Raw genomic sequence first — 13,249 nt, 5'->3', positions numbered from 1 at the left:
TCAAAACTACCCCGGGTTAGGTGATAAATTATATGGTCAACCCTAGTTTTAAATATCTGATGAAGAGATAGTAGGTTGCCACATAACTATGCAAGTTCAGATACTAAATTATCTTCTAACTTGGAATGCAACCCACCTTCACAAGCAACATCTAATTTGATGGCTATTAAAGGATTTGGTGAGACTAAAATCATTAGAGTATCATGTCTGTGAGCACAGTGCTATGACTTCTTAGACTGTGCCCTCACCCCCTGGCATAACCCAATCACATCAGAAGCATTTACTGAAAGAATTAGTTGCTTATCGATAGACATGACACGTGACATAACTCTCCCTTTGTGGATAACATAGTGTGTATCCGACTGATACAACCACTTTGTAGCATAAATTATTATATAAATTTATGGCTTAGATGCTCTCCTTTGTTCTTCCCCATTTCTTCCTCCCCCAAAAAAATTCAAGTAAAGTACAGCCAATTTATAACCTCCTCTTCTAGCGCACCTACTGGTGCCTACCAAACATGCTCATCCTCCAGAATCCAGTCCAACTCACCAAACTCAGAAGTTAAGCCTCCAGGATGCCACAGTGAACCCATTGAGAGTGTTATTTCCCACAGAGCCAAAGCCATCTATTTTTCATTCTGCCAAACTAGCAATATTTCCAACATGAAATATCCATAATGCAGGAAATTCCACTTCTAGGACTCAGACATGAATAGCCCCAGCAATTATTGTTAAATAGCATGTATTAAGAAGTAGTTTTTTTTTTTTTTTCCTGTTGGAGGTAAACAGTACAGCATGTACATTGTGGTTCACAGAGGCCATGGAAGTGTACTATGTTATTAGATCCTAAAAGTGGAGAGCAAGTCCAAAAACAGTCCACTTAAGAGGATTATTTTTATTTCTGATTTTACATGAAATTTAGAATTGTATGCGTAATTATTGTGCTCATACTTCAGGAATTATTGAGGAGAGCTTGTAAATTACCTCTTTTGGACAAGTTGTTTAAGGAAAGCTCAAGTCAATTAAATTTGATAGTTGGGACAATTTTAGAGAAGTAAGTGAATATCACTCTTTGTTATCTTGAAACATTCCTAAGGTCCTCAGGATTACCCACGTGATTTCTATTCTTGTCCATTCTGTTACCATATGCAAGCCTGTGAAACTGCAACTATATTGCAAGTAGCAAATAACATCACCAACGAAAACAGAATTATTTTGCAAGCAGCCAATAGCATCATGTGAAAATTTCCTTGGTTACAGTGGAGTCATTCTGAGCTTAAGAGAAAATTTTTTCGTAAAGCAAAAGAAGAAAAACTCCTTGGCAAAGGTCTCATTTATCTTTTTTGCCTTAAAGCCTTATGTATAGTAAATGCTAAACATATGTTACACCGAACTTAAATTGATATTGGGTCTTTCTTGCACTGGCCAGAGAGAGAGAGAGGAGAGAGAATGTGCTTGGTTTAGTGTCTGCCTGCTTTGCTTATCGCCATTTAAGAGTTGATACATATGAAAGTTGCCTCTTCTATTGACTTTAGAGCCTACAGTAAATAAAAGGATTTTTTAAAGCAACTCTCATTTTAATAACTTTAGTACAAATAAACATGAAAGCTCTTTTGGGGATGGTGTCTTCTGTTTTTTCAGTAGAGGTAGGTTTTGCTAGCTGGGTTTGGAATAGGTGTAATATCCATGCACATCTCTTTTTCTTCTAGGAAATACTTATTGAAAATCTAACACTTCATGGCACTATATTAAGTTTCGTGGGGGATACACAAACGAGAGACAGGTCGTATCCTAAACTGTACAATTTGCAGGAAGTGATTGACATGCACACACATGCCTAGAGCGTGGCAATCATATTTTACCTCTTAAGAGGGATATTTAAAAGAAAACTGGGAAAATTCAAAATAAGAAATGGTTCATTCCACTGAGGGATATTGAGAGAGACTTACAGAAGTGTCACTTTTAGAGTTAGTTCTTGAAAAATGACTTGAATTTTTACTGGAATGTCAAGAGGATTTCAAGCACCATGTGCAAAAGCAGAGGAATACACCTGCTTGTATATTTATTTGGATTTTGTTGGTGATTATACATGAGTGGTGAAGGAAAGTGAAACATTAAGAAAGCTAAGATTTCTAGTTTGGCTACACAGGTGAGATGGAGTAATTATGATTTGTTTTTTACACAGTGAATTGAAGTTCTGCTTCAATTGGTGTCCTGCTTGAAGCATTAAATAGGCAATTAAAAACATAGACCTAAAGAAATGAAAGAAATATATAGAGGTAAAGACTTGGAATTAGTTCAAGTGTGAGATCCAATGAGATGATTCATGGCAAACTATAAAATCTCAAATTATGCTAACATTTAATGGCTGAGGGTAGGGTGTGGGGGGAGAGGTGAAGGAAAAGAGGCAGACTGAAAGATAAGAGGAGAGCCAGGGGAGTTTACTATCACAGAAACCAAGAGAGGCGTGAGTTTCTTCCATGAGCTGGTCTTGGCCACTATTATCAAAGGTGGCAGAAATTGAATAGAGAGAGATACAGTTGATTCAATGTTATTAATGGAGTACTGAACTAAACTTTCTAAGTGGTCCTATATAGTATACTGAAGGGTTTCTTGTTGTTCTAAGTAGCCAGAAAGAAATAAGTGTAAACATCAGTATTACCATTTGATTTACCAATATTATTTTGATGCCTTTCCAGTCCTCATGAATATCTCACACTGTGCTTCCTTTAGGTCAGAAGTCAAGTATCTATAAATTGGGTGAAAATCCTTCCCAATATTAGGATTTTTTTTTTGTATAACTGTAGGCTTGAACATTTTATTGCTCTGCCATAAATAGAAATGAACTCCAAGTGTGGCAGTCTTTGAAGATTAAGAGTAGACACTCATCTTGGGGTAAGATTTACCCTAAATTGTTAAGTCATAAGATGAGAAGAGTGGTACATCTGATCTGAGTGGCTTGGTCATCTTTAGATAATGTTGCTAATATCTTCTCCTTTCTTGACTGTAATAAATTTTCATATTTGGAATATTATGTAGATGTTGGGATTTCACTCTTTTAATTGATTAAATATGGAAAAATTGGAAAGCCCATATTCAACTGGAATTTATATGACCTACAGCTGCTATGTGATGAGATGAGGCAGAACAGCAGAGGGAGGATACTTTTCTAAGATTGTTTGTAATCTATCTTTCAGTGTCTTCCTTAATTGTATTATTTATTTGCATTTTAATTTTTGTGGTCTGGAACTTGAAAAAAAATTTAGAGTCCTTTAAAAATAATTTAAAATGTGAAACGATTCATGGAAAACAAATTTTTGTACAATCCTGTCAGCATCTAGAGAAAATATTTTGTTTCCCTAACTTTCTTCAACCCATGAAGTTGTCCAGGAGGAGAGGAAAGAAAATCTGGGACTTGAACAGGAATTTCCTCTGTTGAACTGGCTGTGTGCTTGATTTCTTAATGGTTAAATGCATGTGATTGCCTCATCTGGTACTTCCTCAAAAGCAGGTCTTGTTACTGTGAGAAGGCTCCCCTAACTACTGGAATCATTTATTTAACAAGAATTGTTTAAGGACACTAGTTAATTTGGAAATTTCAAAATAGATCAGATGAAAATTTTGCCCACAAAGAGATGAAACCTAACAACAACAGATGGTAGTAAGTACAAAAATACCCCAAATACTAGACAAAATATAAAAGAAATTCAGATTTCCATTTCTGGAAATATGGTGAAATAGTTTCATAGAAAAATCTATCCCAGGATAAAAATAGAAAAATCTGGATAAAATATAAATATTTCTCAAAATCATGGCTAATTGGGACATAAATAAAGCAAAGATATAGTCCAAAAATGACATGGAAGTGTGGAGAAGAAGAAGAAAAAGCCAGTGCTGCAGCTAACATTTTCTCTAAGGGCATTTGCAAATTTAAGGGCTCCACAGATTCTATTCAAGAGAAACAGGTGAGAAGAGAATTAATGAAATAGAAGACAGATATGAGAAATAACCTAGAAGGCAAATACACATAAACAAAAAGATGGAAAATATGAAAGTTTAAGAGATATAGTGATTAGGAGAGTCAACATACACAAAATGAGAGTTGCAGAAAGGAAAAGAAAATGGAAGAAAGACCATGTTCAAAGATATAATGATTAATGACTTTATTTAATGTTATTTTTATATCTTATAATTTAAGTTTTATTCCTGTCTCATTAATCTTTAGCCTGTCTTATTTTCTTATATATGTTTTTAAAGATTATTTTAAAAATAATTAAGGCCTGTAGGTATTTTAGTTGCATCCAATATGTTTTATTAAGCAGTATTTTTATTATAATTTAGTCCTACGCTGAACACACAACCCATTAGGTTACTTGAACTTTAGGATTCAGGTCTTCCATCAATATAGATACATAACATTACAAGGTTTTAAAAGAAAACAGAGAAAAGAGAGAGAATAGAGGGACACAGTGATGGACAGGCTACTACCAAAGGGAGACAATTACCTTCCAGCTGACTTCTCAACAACAATAAAGGACATTAAATGGCAATGGAAATATATTAAAAAATACTGAGAAAAATAACAAGTGACCTGAAATGTTATCTAGTGAGGATATTTTTAAAATGCAAGCAAAATAGGGGCGCCTGGGTGGCTCAGTCAGTTGAGCATCCAACTTCGGCTCAGGTCATGATCTCGTGGTTTGTGAGTTCAAGCCCTGCGTGGGGCTCTGTGCTGACAGCTCGGAGACTGGAGCCTGCTTCCGATTCTGTATCTCCTTCTCTGACCCTTCCCCACTCATGCTCTGTCTCTCAAAAATGAATAAACGTTAAAAAAAAAATTTTTTTTAATGCAAGCAAAATAAATATATTTTCCAATGAACTAAAGCTGAGTTCACTACCAATAGCACCTTACAAAAGGAACTTCTGAAAGTCATATCTAAGAAAGAAGGAACAGATCCAAGAAAGGTTTGATGTACAAGAAGGAATGGCTAAGCAAAGAAATGGTAGATTTGTGGGTAACACTAAAACAAGCATTAACTGTATAAAATAGCTACAATGAAGGCTAATTTGTAGAGTTAAAAACAAACCAGACCAAAAGCAATATAAATTAGAAAGCGTATTAGAAATTAGAAAGCACCAAAAGCATATAAATTAGAAAGGCTGTAACTGGATTTAATATGTTCTAGGGCAGAGCTTCTCAATCTTTAATATGCACCCAGTCACTGGGGGATCTTTGTAAAATCCAGGTATTAAATCAGTGGGTTGGGGCAGAAATTTTCCATTTCTAACAAGTTCCCAGATGTGTCTATTTTGCTAGTTGATGAATCAAAGTTTGATGAGCAAGGTTTTGAGATCCTTATTCAAGAGTAGGGCAGAGATTGATTACATTCATGTCTGTTAACAAATAGTCATGTTAAAATTTAAAAAAATTAAAATAGGGAAGCTCTATACAAGGCAACTACTAAGCTGTCCAAAGAGTGAATATTAAAAACACACAAAATGGGACTTAAAGCAAGAACATTTTGTTGTTTTTTTTTTTTTAATTTTTTTTTTTTCAACTTTTTTTTTTATTTATTTATTTTTGGGACAGAGAGACAGAGCATGAACGGGGGAGGGGCAGAGAGAGAGAGAGACACAGAATCGGAAACAGGCTCCAGGCTCCGAGCCATCAGCCCAGAGCCTGACGCGGGGCTCGAACTCACGGACCGCGAGATCGTGACCTGGCTGAAGTCCGACGCTCAACCGACTGCGCCACCCAGGCGCCCCAAAGCAAGAACATTTTGAAAGGCAAAGACGATCCCTACATAATTCCCTTGATAGCATTAGAATTCTAATGTAGCCACCTCAGAATATATTTAACTATATTTATATATAATATATATTTATATATACATATTTATATATTTATACTGTATAAAGAAAAAATTGTCACAATATATAGGGACATATTGATGAGTCCATCATTATAATAGGAGATTTAACCACCCCCCCTCCGTTTTTTCCCAGTAATCAATAAAGCAGACAAAATAAATCCAAAGTATGGTATTCCTTAGTGCTGTTCACCAAAATTCTGGTTCTCCTCCTTCATGATACATTGTAGGAATACATTTTCCTGACTCCTTGAAATTAGGTGAGGCTTTTTGGGGGCATGTGACTTGCTTTGGCCAATGAAATGTGAGAAGTTAATGTCAGCAGAAGCTGGCTTCCAGATCAGTGTGGGACACCATACAAGTTCTTTTTCCTGCTGTGGCAATTTTGAAAGCACAGAGTTGGATTCTCTGCTAGCCTGATTCCTCAGAAAAGATGAGTAGTGAGCATGAACCAGAAGTAAACTTTAATTGTGAGAAGCTTTGTTACAACCTAACCCATCCTCACTGTTACAGTAAGGATAGAAAAGAATTAAACAACACAATTAAAAAGATAAATCTAGTGTATATATTTAGAACATTGCACCCAACAACTGGAAAATAGATATGCTTTTCAAGGAGACATGAAACATTTATAAAGATCAAATATATCCTAGATCACAAAGAAAGTCTCAAAAAATTCTAAAAGTCGGTGTTGCACAGACCACATAGTCTTACTGCAAGGCAATAAAGTAAAAATCAAAGCCAAAGCATCCAACTTCAGCTCACGGTTCCTGAGTTCAAGCCCTGCATTGAGCTCTCTGCTGTCACTGCAGTGCCCACTTCAGATCGTCTGTCTACCTCTCTCTCTGTCCCTTCCCCTCTCATGCTGTCTCTCTCTTTCAAAAATAAACCTCAAAAATAAATTTAAAAAATCAAAACCAGAATGATAACTCTATTTTGAAAAAAAAAAGTTTAAGTAATTCATACATTAAAGAACATGTAATGAAATATAGGGGGAAGCATAGAACTAAATTATAATAAAATGCTGCTTAATGAAACAAACTGGATATAACCAAAATGATACCCACAGGGCTTCATTGTTTTAAAATAATCTCTAACTCTTAAAAACTGAGAACAGACTGAGGGTTGATGGGGGGTGGGAGGGAGGGGAGGGTGGGTGATGGGTACTCAGGAGGGTACCTTTTGTGATGAGCACTGGGTGTTGTATGGAAACCAATTTGACAATAAACTTCATATATTGGAAAAAAATAAAAAATAAAATTGAAGGAAAAAATAAAATAAAATAATCTCTAAAAAATATAAATATGAGGACAGGTTACAGATTAATGAGCTAAGAATAAAACTTAAGTTATAAAAATTACAGTACAATAAACCTGAAGAAAGCAGAAAGAAAAATATGATAAAACAGAAAGTAACATAATGGAAACAAAACAGAGGAAACAGAGCCAAAAGCTACTTTTCAAAAAGTGTAAGATTGACAAATGTTCAACAAAACTGCTCTAGTAAAATATATCACAGAAATAAAGTAAAATGGAAACCTAACTACCAATACCGCATTGATTAAATATAAAAAAATACTTTGAGTAAGTGTACACCCATGTATTTGAAAGCTGAGGTGAACAAAAATGCATTTTTAGAATATGCATTATAAAAAGAAAATAGACAAGAAATATACTAACTCCATAATCATTATGGAAATGTGTGAGTTCTCAAAATATCTTGACTTATACATACTATAGAATTTCATTATATAAAATTCAAAAAACAGGGAAAACTAATAATACATGGTGCTAGAAATCCAAGCACTTGCGACCTTTGAAATCTTGCTGTGGGAGGAATGGTGGGAACGGGCATGGCAGAGGCTTCGGTGGTGCCGGCAGTATTTTGTCTCTTGGTCTGGGTGCTGGTTAAAGGGTGTGTTCAGTTTGTGATCATTCAACTGCTCTGTGCTTCCCTGCATGTATGTTACACTTTAGTAAAAGGTGGAAAAACAAAATCCTTACACAAAGAAAAGAATATGTAATTCTTATCTGTACAAACTATAGAGTAGGAAAAGAGGGGCTAGTCTCCAGACATATTTTGTGAGGTGAGTAAAACCTTGATCCCAATGCCAGACAGGACAGTACAAGGAAGAAAAATTACATGCTGGTATTACTCACTAAAATAAATGTAAATATATCCTGAACTAAAACATTAGAAAACCAAATGCTCATTGTAAAAAAGAGAAAAATGAATCATGACTAGGGGGGTGCAAAGTTGAGTCAACGTGAGAAGATCTATTAATACAATTCACCATATTCATGGACTACAGAGGAAAACAACTAAATAATTATTTTTATACAGACAGAAATAACAAGTGATAAAATTCAGCAACGGCTCAAGCCAAATTTCTTAGCTAAAGACGAAAAGAAGGATAACTTTTTGAGCCCACTCAAAAGTAGCACCATAAGAAAGTAAACAAAATAGGACAAAACTCCTACCACAAATAGATTACTCAATGATGAAATGTCCAAAGCATTAGTACCTTTAAAATCAGGAATGAGGCAAGGATCCACTTCCACCAATTCCATACAATTTGGTGTTCTCATAAGTAATAAGGCAAATACACACAGTCCTACACACACACACACATGCACGCACGCACGCACACACACACATTGTATAAGAATTAGAAAAAACTGGGGCACCTGGGTGGCTCGTTCGGTTAAGCCACTAACTCTTGATTTGGGCTCAGGTCATGATCTCACAGTTTGTGGGCTCGAGCCCCACTTTGGACTCTGCGCCGACAGTGTGGAGCCTGCTTGGGACTCTTTCTCTCTCCCTCTCTCTCTGTCCCTCCTCCAATTGTGCTCTCTCTCTCTCAAAATAAATAAACTTAAAAAAAATTTTTTAAAGAGTTAGAAAAAACCAATCATTTATAGATTAACATAGCAGTTTACATAGCAAATTCAAAACAATCTATGAAATTGTTAGAATTAATAAAAGAATTTAGGTTGCCAGACATAAGACTAACATCCAGAAATCAATTTTATTTCTACACATAGATACCAACATTTCTAAAATGCCACTCAAAAGTATAAGTAATATTTATAATAACAATAAAATATAAGGGATCCAGACAATAAATCCAATAAAAAATTTTGTAAGAAAAATATAAAACTTTATTGAAAGACATTAAAGAAACCCTAAATAACTAGAGAGACATACTATGTTCATTAAATGAAAGAGTCCCATTTTTCACGAGATCGATCCTTAAGTTGATGTAAAGATTCAATGCATTTCTTTTTTTTTTAATTTTTTTTAATGTTTATTTATTTTTGAGACAGAGAGAGACAGAGCATGAGCTGAGGAGGGTAGAGAGAGAGAGGGAGACACAGAATCTGAAGCAGGCTCCAGCCTCTGAGCTGTCAGCACAGAGCCCGATGCAGGGCTCAAACTCATGAGCTGTGAGATCATGACCTGACCTGAAGTTGGACACCCAACCGACTCAGCCACCCAGGCGCCCCTTCAATGCATTTCTAATTAAAATTCTAGCAAGCCTTTCGTGGTAGCTGATAAGCTAATTGTTAAGTCACTGAAGAGCATAGCACGAAGAATAGCCAAGATGTTCTTGGAAAAAAACCAAGTAGGGGACTTGCCTGGTCATGTATTGTGACTGATTATAACCTGTAATTATTAAACAATGAAGTATTGACTCATTGTTTTTTTTAAAAAATTCATGTATAGATAAAATAGGTAAATCAGAAACAGACCCATGTATTTTTTCAACATAGATATATAAACAAGACTGGCACGGCAGTTTAGGAAACAAAGGATGGGTTAAATAGTAAATGGTACTAGACAATTCCTTATCCATAAGGAAAATAAGTGAAAACAAATATTTACTTTAGACCACTGATTTTTAATACTTGAGGAAAACCTGGGTGACACAGTTGGTAGTGTTCAACTCTTTCTTGATCTCTGCTCAGGTCATGATCTCACAGTTTGTGAGTTCAAGTCCCACACTGGGCTCTGCACTGATGGTGCAGAACCTGCTTGGGATTCTGTCTCTTCTTCTCTTTGCCACTTCCCAGCTTGTGCTTACTTGCGCTCTCTCTCTCTCTCTCTCTCTCAAACTAACTAAATAAATAATTTTTAAATTTGAGATGGATTAAGTACTTAAATGTGAAAGACAAAGGTTTAAAACATTTAGAAGAAAGTACAGGAAAATATCTTTTAGACTTCGGGTACAAAAACATTTCTCACCCACGATACAAAAAACACAAACCCTAACAGAAAAGAGAGGGAAATTCAATGATATTTTAAAAAAATTCTGTTAGTCAAAATATTCCCTGAAGAAAATTAAAAGACAAAACAAAAAGTAGAAGGAAGGTAGTTCCTTCATGTATAACTGACAAAGAATTAGCATCCAGAATACATAAAGAATGACTACAAATCAATATAAAGACAATCCAGTAGGGAAAAAATGGCAGAAGATATGAATAGGGACTTTTTTTGAGGTTTATTTATTTATTTTGAGAGAAAGAGAGTGAGTGAATGCGTGCACATGAGCAGGGGAGGGTCACAGGGCGCCTGACACAGGGCTCAGTGTCAGGTCTGTGAGATCATGACTTGACCCAAAACCAAGAGTTGGACATTTAAACCATCAGCCACCCATGGCCCCACGAATAGGCATTTTTCACAGAATTAAAAATATTAATGGCCTTTAAACATATAAGGAAATATTTAGCCCCACTATTAACCAAATAAATACAAATTAAAATTATAACAAGATGCCTACCTCGTACCTATAAAAATGGCAACAACTGAAAAGTCAAGTAAGGGCACTTGGGTGGCTCAGTCAGTTAAGTGTCTGACTCTTAGTTTCAGCTCAAGTCATGATCTTGCAGTTTCGTGGGTTTGAGCCCCCCAGTGGGCTTTGGGCTGGCAGCATGGGACCTGCTAGGGATTCCCTCTCTCCTTCTCTCTCTGCCCCTCCCCCACTTGTCTCTGTCTCTCCTAAAATAAAGAAATAAACTTTTAAAAAGTCAAATAATACAAGTTCTGATGAAGACACAGAGCAAAAGGAGCACTCATAAAAAGCTGGTAGGAGCATAACTCAGGCAACCATTTTGGAAAAGCAATTTGACTTCATGTAGTAAAATTTAATAAACTTGTGCCCTAAGACACGGCAATCCTACTCATATAAGTAGTTGCCTGATTCTACAGCAACACTGTAGAATCACCTGGCCCCATCCTAAGGGATTATGATTTAACTATTCTGAGGTAGGGCTTGGCTACTGGTATTTTTTTAAAGTTACATAGGTGGTTATACTGTGTGTGATAATCACCTGGAGATCTTACTAAAGCCCAGATCCCTAGGTCCCATCCACAGAGATTCTAACTCAGTAGGTCAGGGATGGAGACACAGCTCTTTGTCTGAGGATCACAATTTGAAAACCAATGCCCCAGAGAACTCTTTGCCAGGAGACACGCATGAAAATGTTTCTAAGTATTAAAAAAAATCCAAATGGCCATCAAAAAGTGAAAAGATTTAAAAAGGTATAATATCCAAGCAATAAAATATGATATAGCAGGCAAAGTTGCCCAAGTGTTCATGGCAAAGCCCCACTCACTATTTCACTCCACTCCATTCAGGCAACACTAATTATAAGGAAATGGAAGAATATTTTAGTGAATTAATTAAGACATCATGTATTACAATGGCAGATTAGACCTTACATTATTGTGAATTCATGGGAAAGCTTGAGATTTCAGCCACATCAGCATGAGCTTTGATTTCTTAAAGCCATGATCCAAACTACTCCAGTTAGCCAGCTAGTGGGGCTGCTATCATTTGTCTGAGTCACACAACAAATAACCATTGAAACTTAGTCTGTGCCCATCACTGTTGGAGGTCCTTTGGACAGAGTAGAGAACAGATTGGCTGCATTCTAGAAGGGGATCAAGATAGTAATAAACAAGATATAGAATTATAAGAAATGCTATGAGATGATGAAATAAAAGGATTTGATGGAGGGGATACTTGCTGGCTTCTCTAGATAGGGTGGTCAAGGAAGGTCTTTCACTGGAGGTGTTCAAGTTCAGAGTGTCTTCTAAAGGCCACCTGTTCTAAAGTACCATTTAATAGGAATAACTGAAGTACAGCCACTATGCCTGTGGGAACTGAGTTGGAAGACAAAGGAGAAAGGAGAGACATGAGAGTGTAAGTAGATAAAGCATCTTACATTTCACATGGCTCCCTTCAAGGGTTCAATCCATGCTGGAGGTGTATCTTCATGCTAAATATTGCCACTACATTATTTTTTTACTAAATAAAGAAATAATATAAAGTTACAGGCACGGGACCAAGCATAGAGCAAAACATTTGATAAATGTTAACTACCTTCTGTGTAGTTGAACTATTTCCTTTCTACTATCTAGTGATATTCTAATATCACTATGATGCTTTAAGTAAACTGTGAGGTTCAAGAACATCCTATATTCTGAGTTCAAGCCCTGAGTCAAGAAATGCGATAAATCATGACTCAAAGGTTGGCATATTCCAGAAACGTAAGGTTAGAAAAGATGATCCTTCAATGCTCTAATATTCTAACTATCATTCAAACCACCATATATTCTCCCTATTGATACCCTAGAGACCTAACCTCCAATTCTCCAATTCTCTGCAAGTCCTTGTGTGAACACAATGCTAAGGCAATTAAAGAATACAGCTATACATGAGTACCTCAATTTCAGATTGGAGGTCAATGTCAATCCAGGTGATGACTAAAAAAGTTACCTAGAGACTCATGGTCTCTACTCAGCAGATAAAGATCATTCCAGTATCTCTTCACCAAACTGAAGGGCTGGGCAGGGACTAAATGAGGGCCTGGCTCTTTGGGAACTTGCCCTTGTGTTGGAGTCGAGACTATCTCCAGATTTATCTTTCAAAAGGGAGCTCTGTTTCTCTGCATAAAGGAACATGGTAGGGGGCGGGGGAAAGGAAGAGAGGAGGGGAGAGGCTAAGAATAAAGGAGAGGCAACACTGAGGGATGTTTTCAAGTCCAACTTTATTATTCAGGTTTCTTCAATGCTCCCATACTCTATTTGTATGCCCCTGCATGGCCTCTGATGACAAAACATGGCCTGGAAAAAAAATACTCTCATGAAATGTCAAACCTTTGTTATTTTCCAAATCTATCTGGAAATTTGAGACTAAGTTCTCATTGTCCTAACAGAATTGATGAATTGATGAATGCATGGCCAGCTGGGTGGGTGTTTAGAAGCTCCCACTCACCAGCCTTGGCAGGTTCATAAAAGATGAAGGGAAAACAAGGAGGGAGGGATATCCTGTTGGTTGCTCCTGTTCTCAATGGAGATCTGAACTTGAATTTG

The 13,249-nt window shown here is 36.3% G+C and overlaps 1 long non-coding RNA gene across 6 annotated transcripts in view; it reads right to left on the bottom strand.

Annotated features, from left to right (window-relative positions):
- The window catches only part of LOC131516774 (uncharacterized), a 134,719-nt gene that overhangs the window by 59,989 nt on the left and 61,481 nt on the right, over positions 1 to 13,249 (bottom strand). The window contains exon 3 of one of the 6 annotated variants that reach the window (XR_009264228.1): positions 12,890 to 13,000. The exons of the other annotated variants lie outside the window; for them this stretch is intronic. This is a non-coding gene — a long non-coding RNA (uncharacterized LOC131516774). Of the gene's footprint in view, positions 1 to 12,889; positions 13,001 to 13,249 lie in introns of those variants that run through there. 6 annotated transcript variants of the gene reach the window in all.

Source organism: Neofelis nebulosa, chromosome 7 (genome assembly GCF_028018385.1).
Source record: "Neofelis nebulosa isolate mNeoNeb1 chromosome 7, mNeoNeb1.pri, whole genome shotgun sequence".
NCBI lineage: Eukaryota > Metazoa > Chordata > Mammalia > Carnivora > Felidae > Neofelis > Neofelis nebulosa.
Note: the sequence above shows the minus strand (reverse complement) of the source record. Positions and strands in the feature narration are given on the sequence as shown.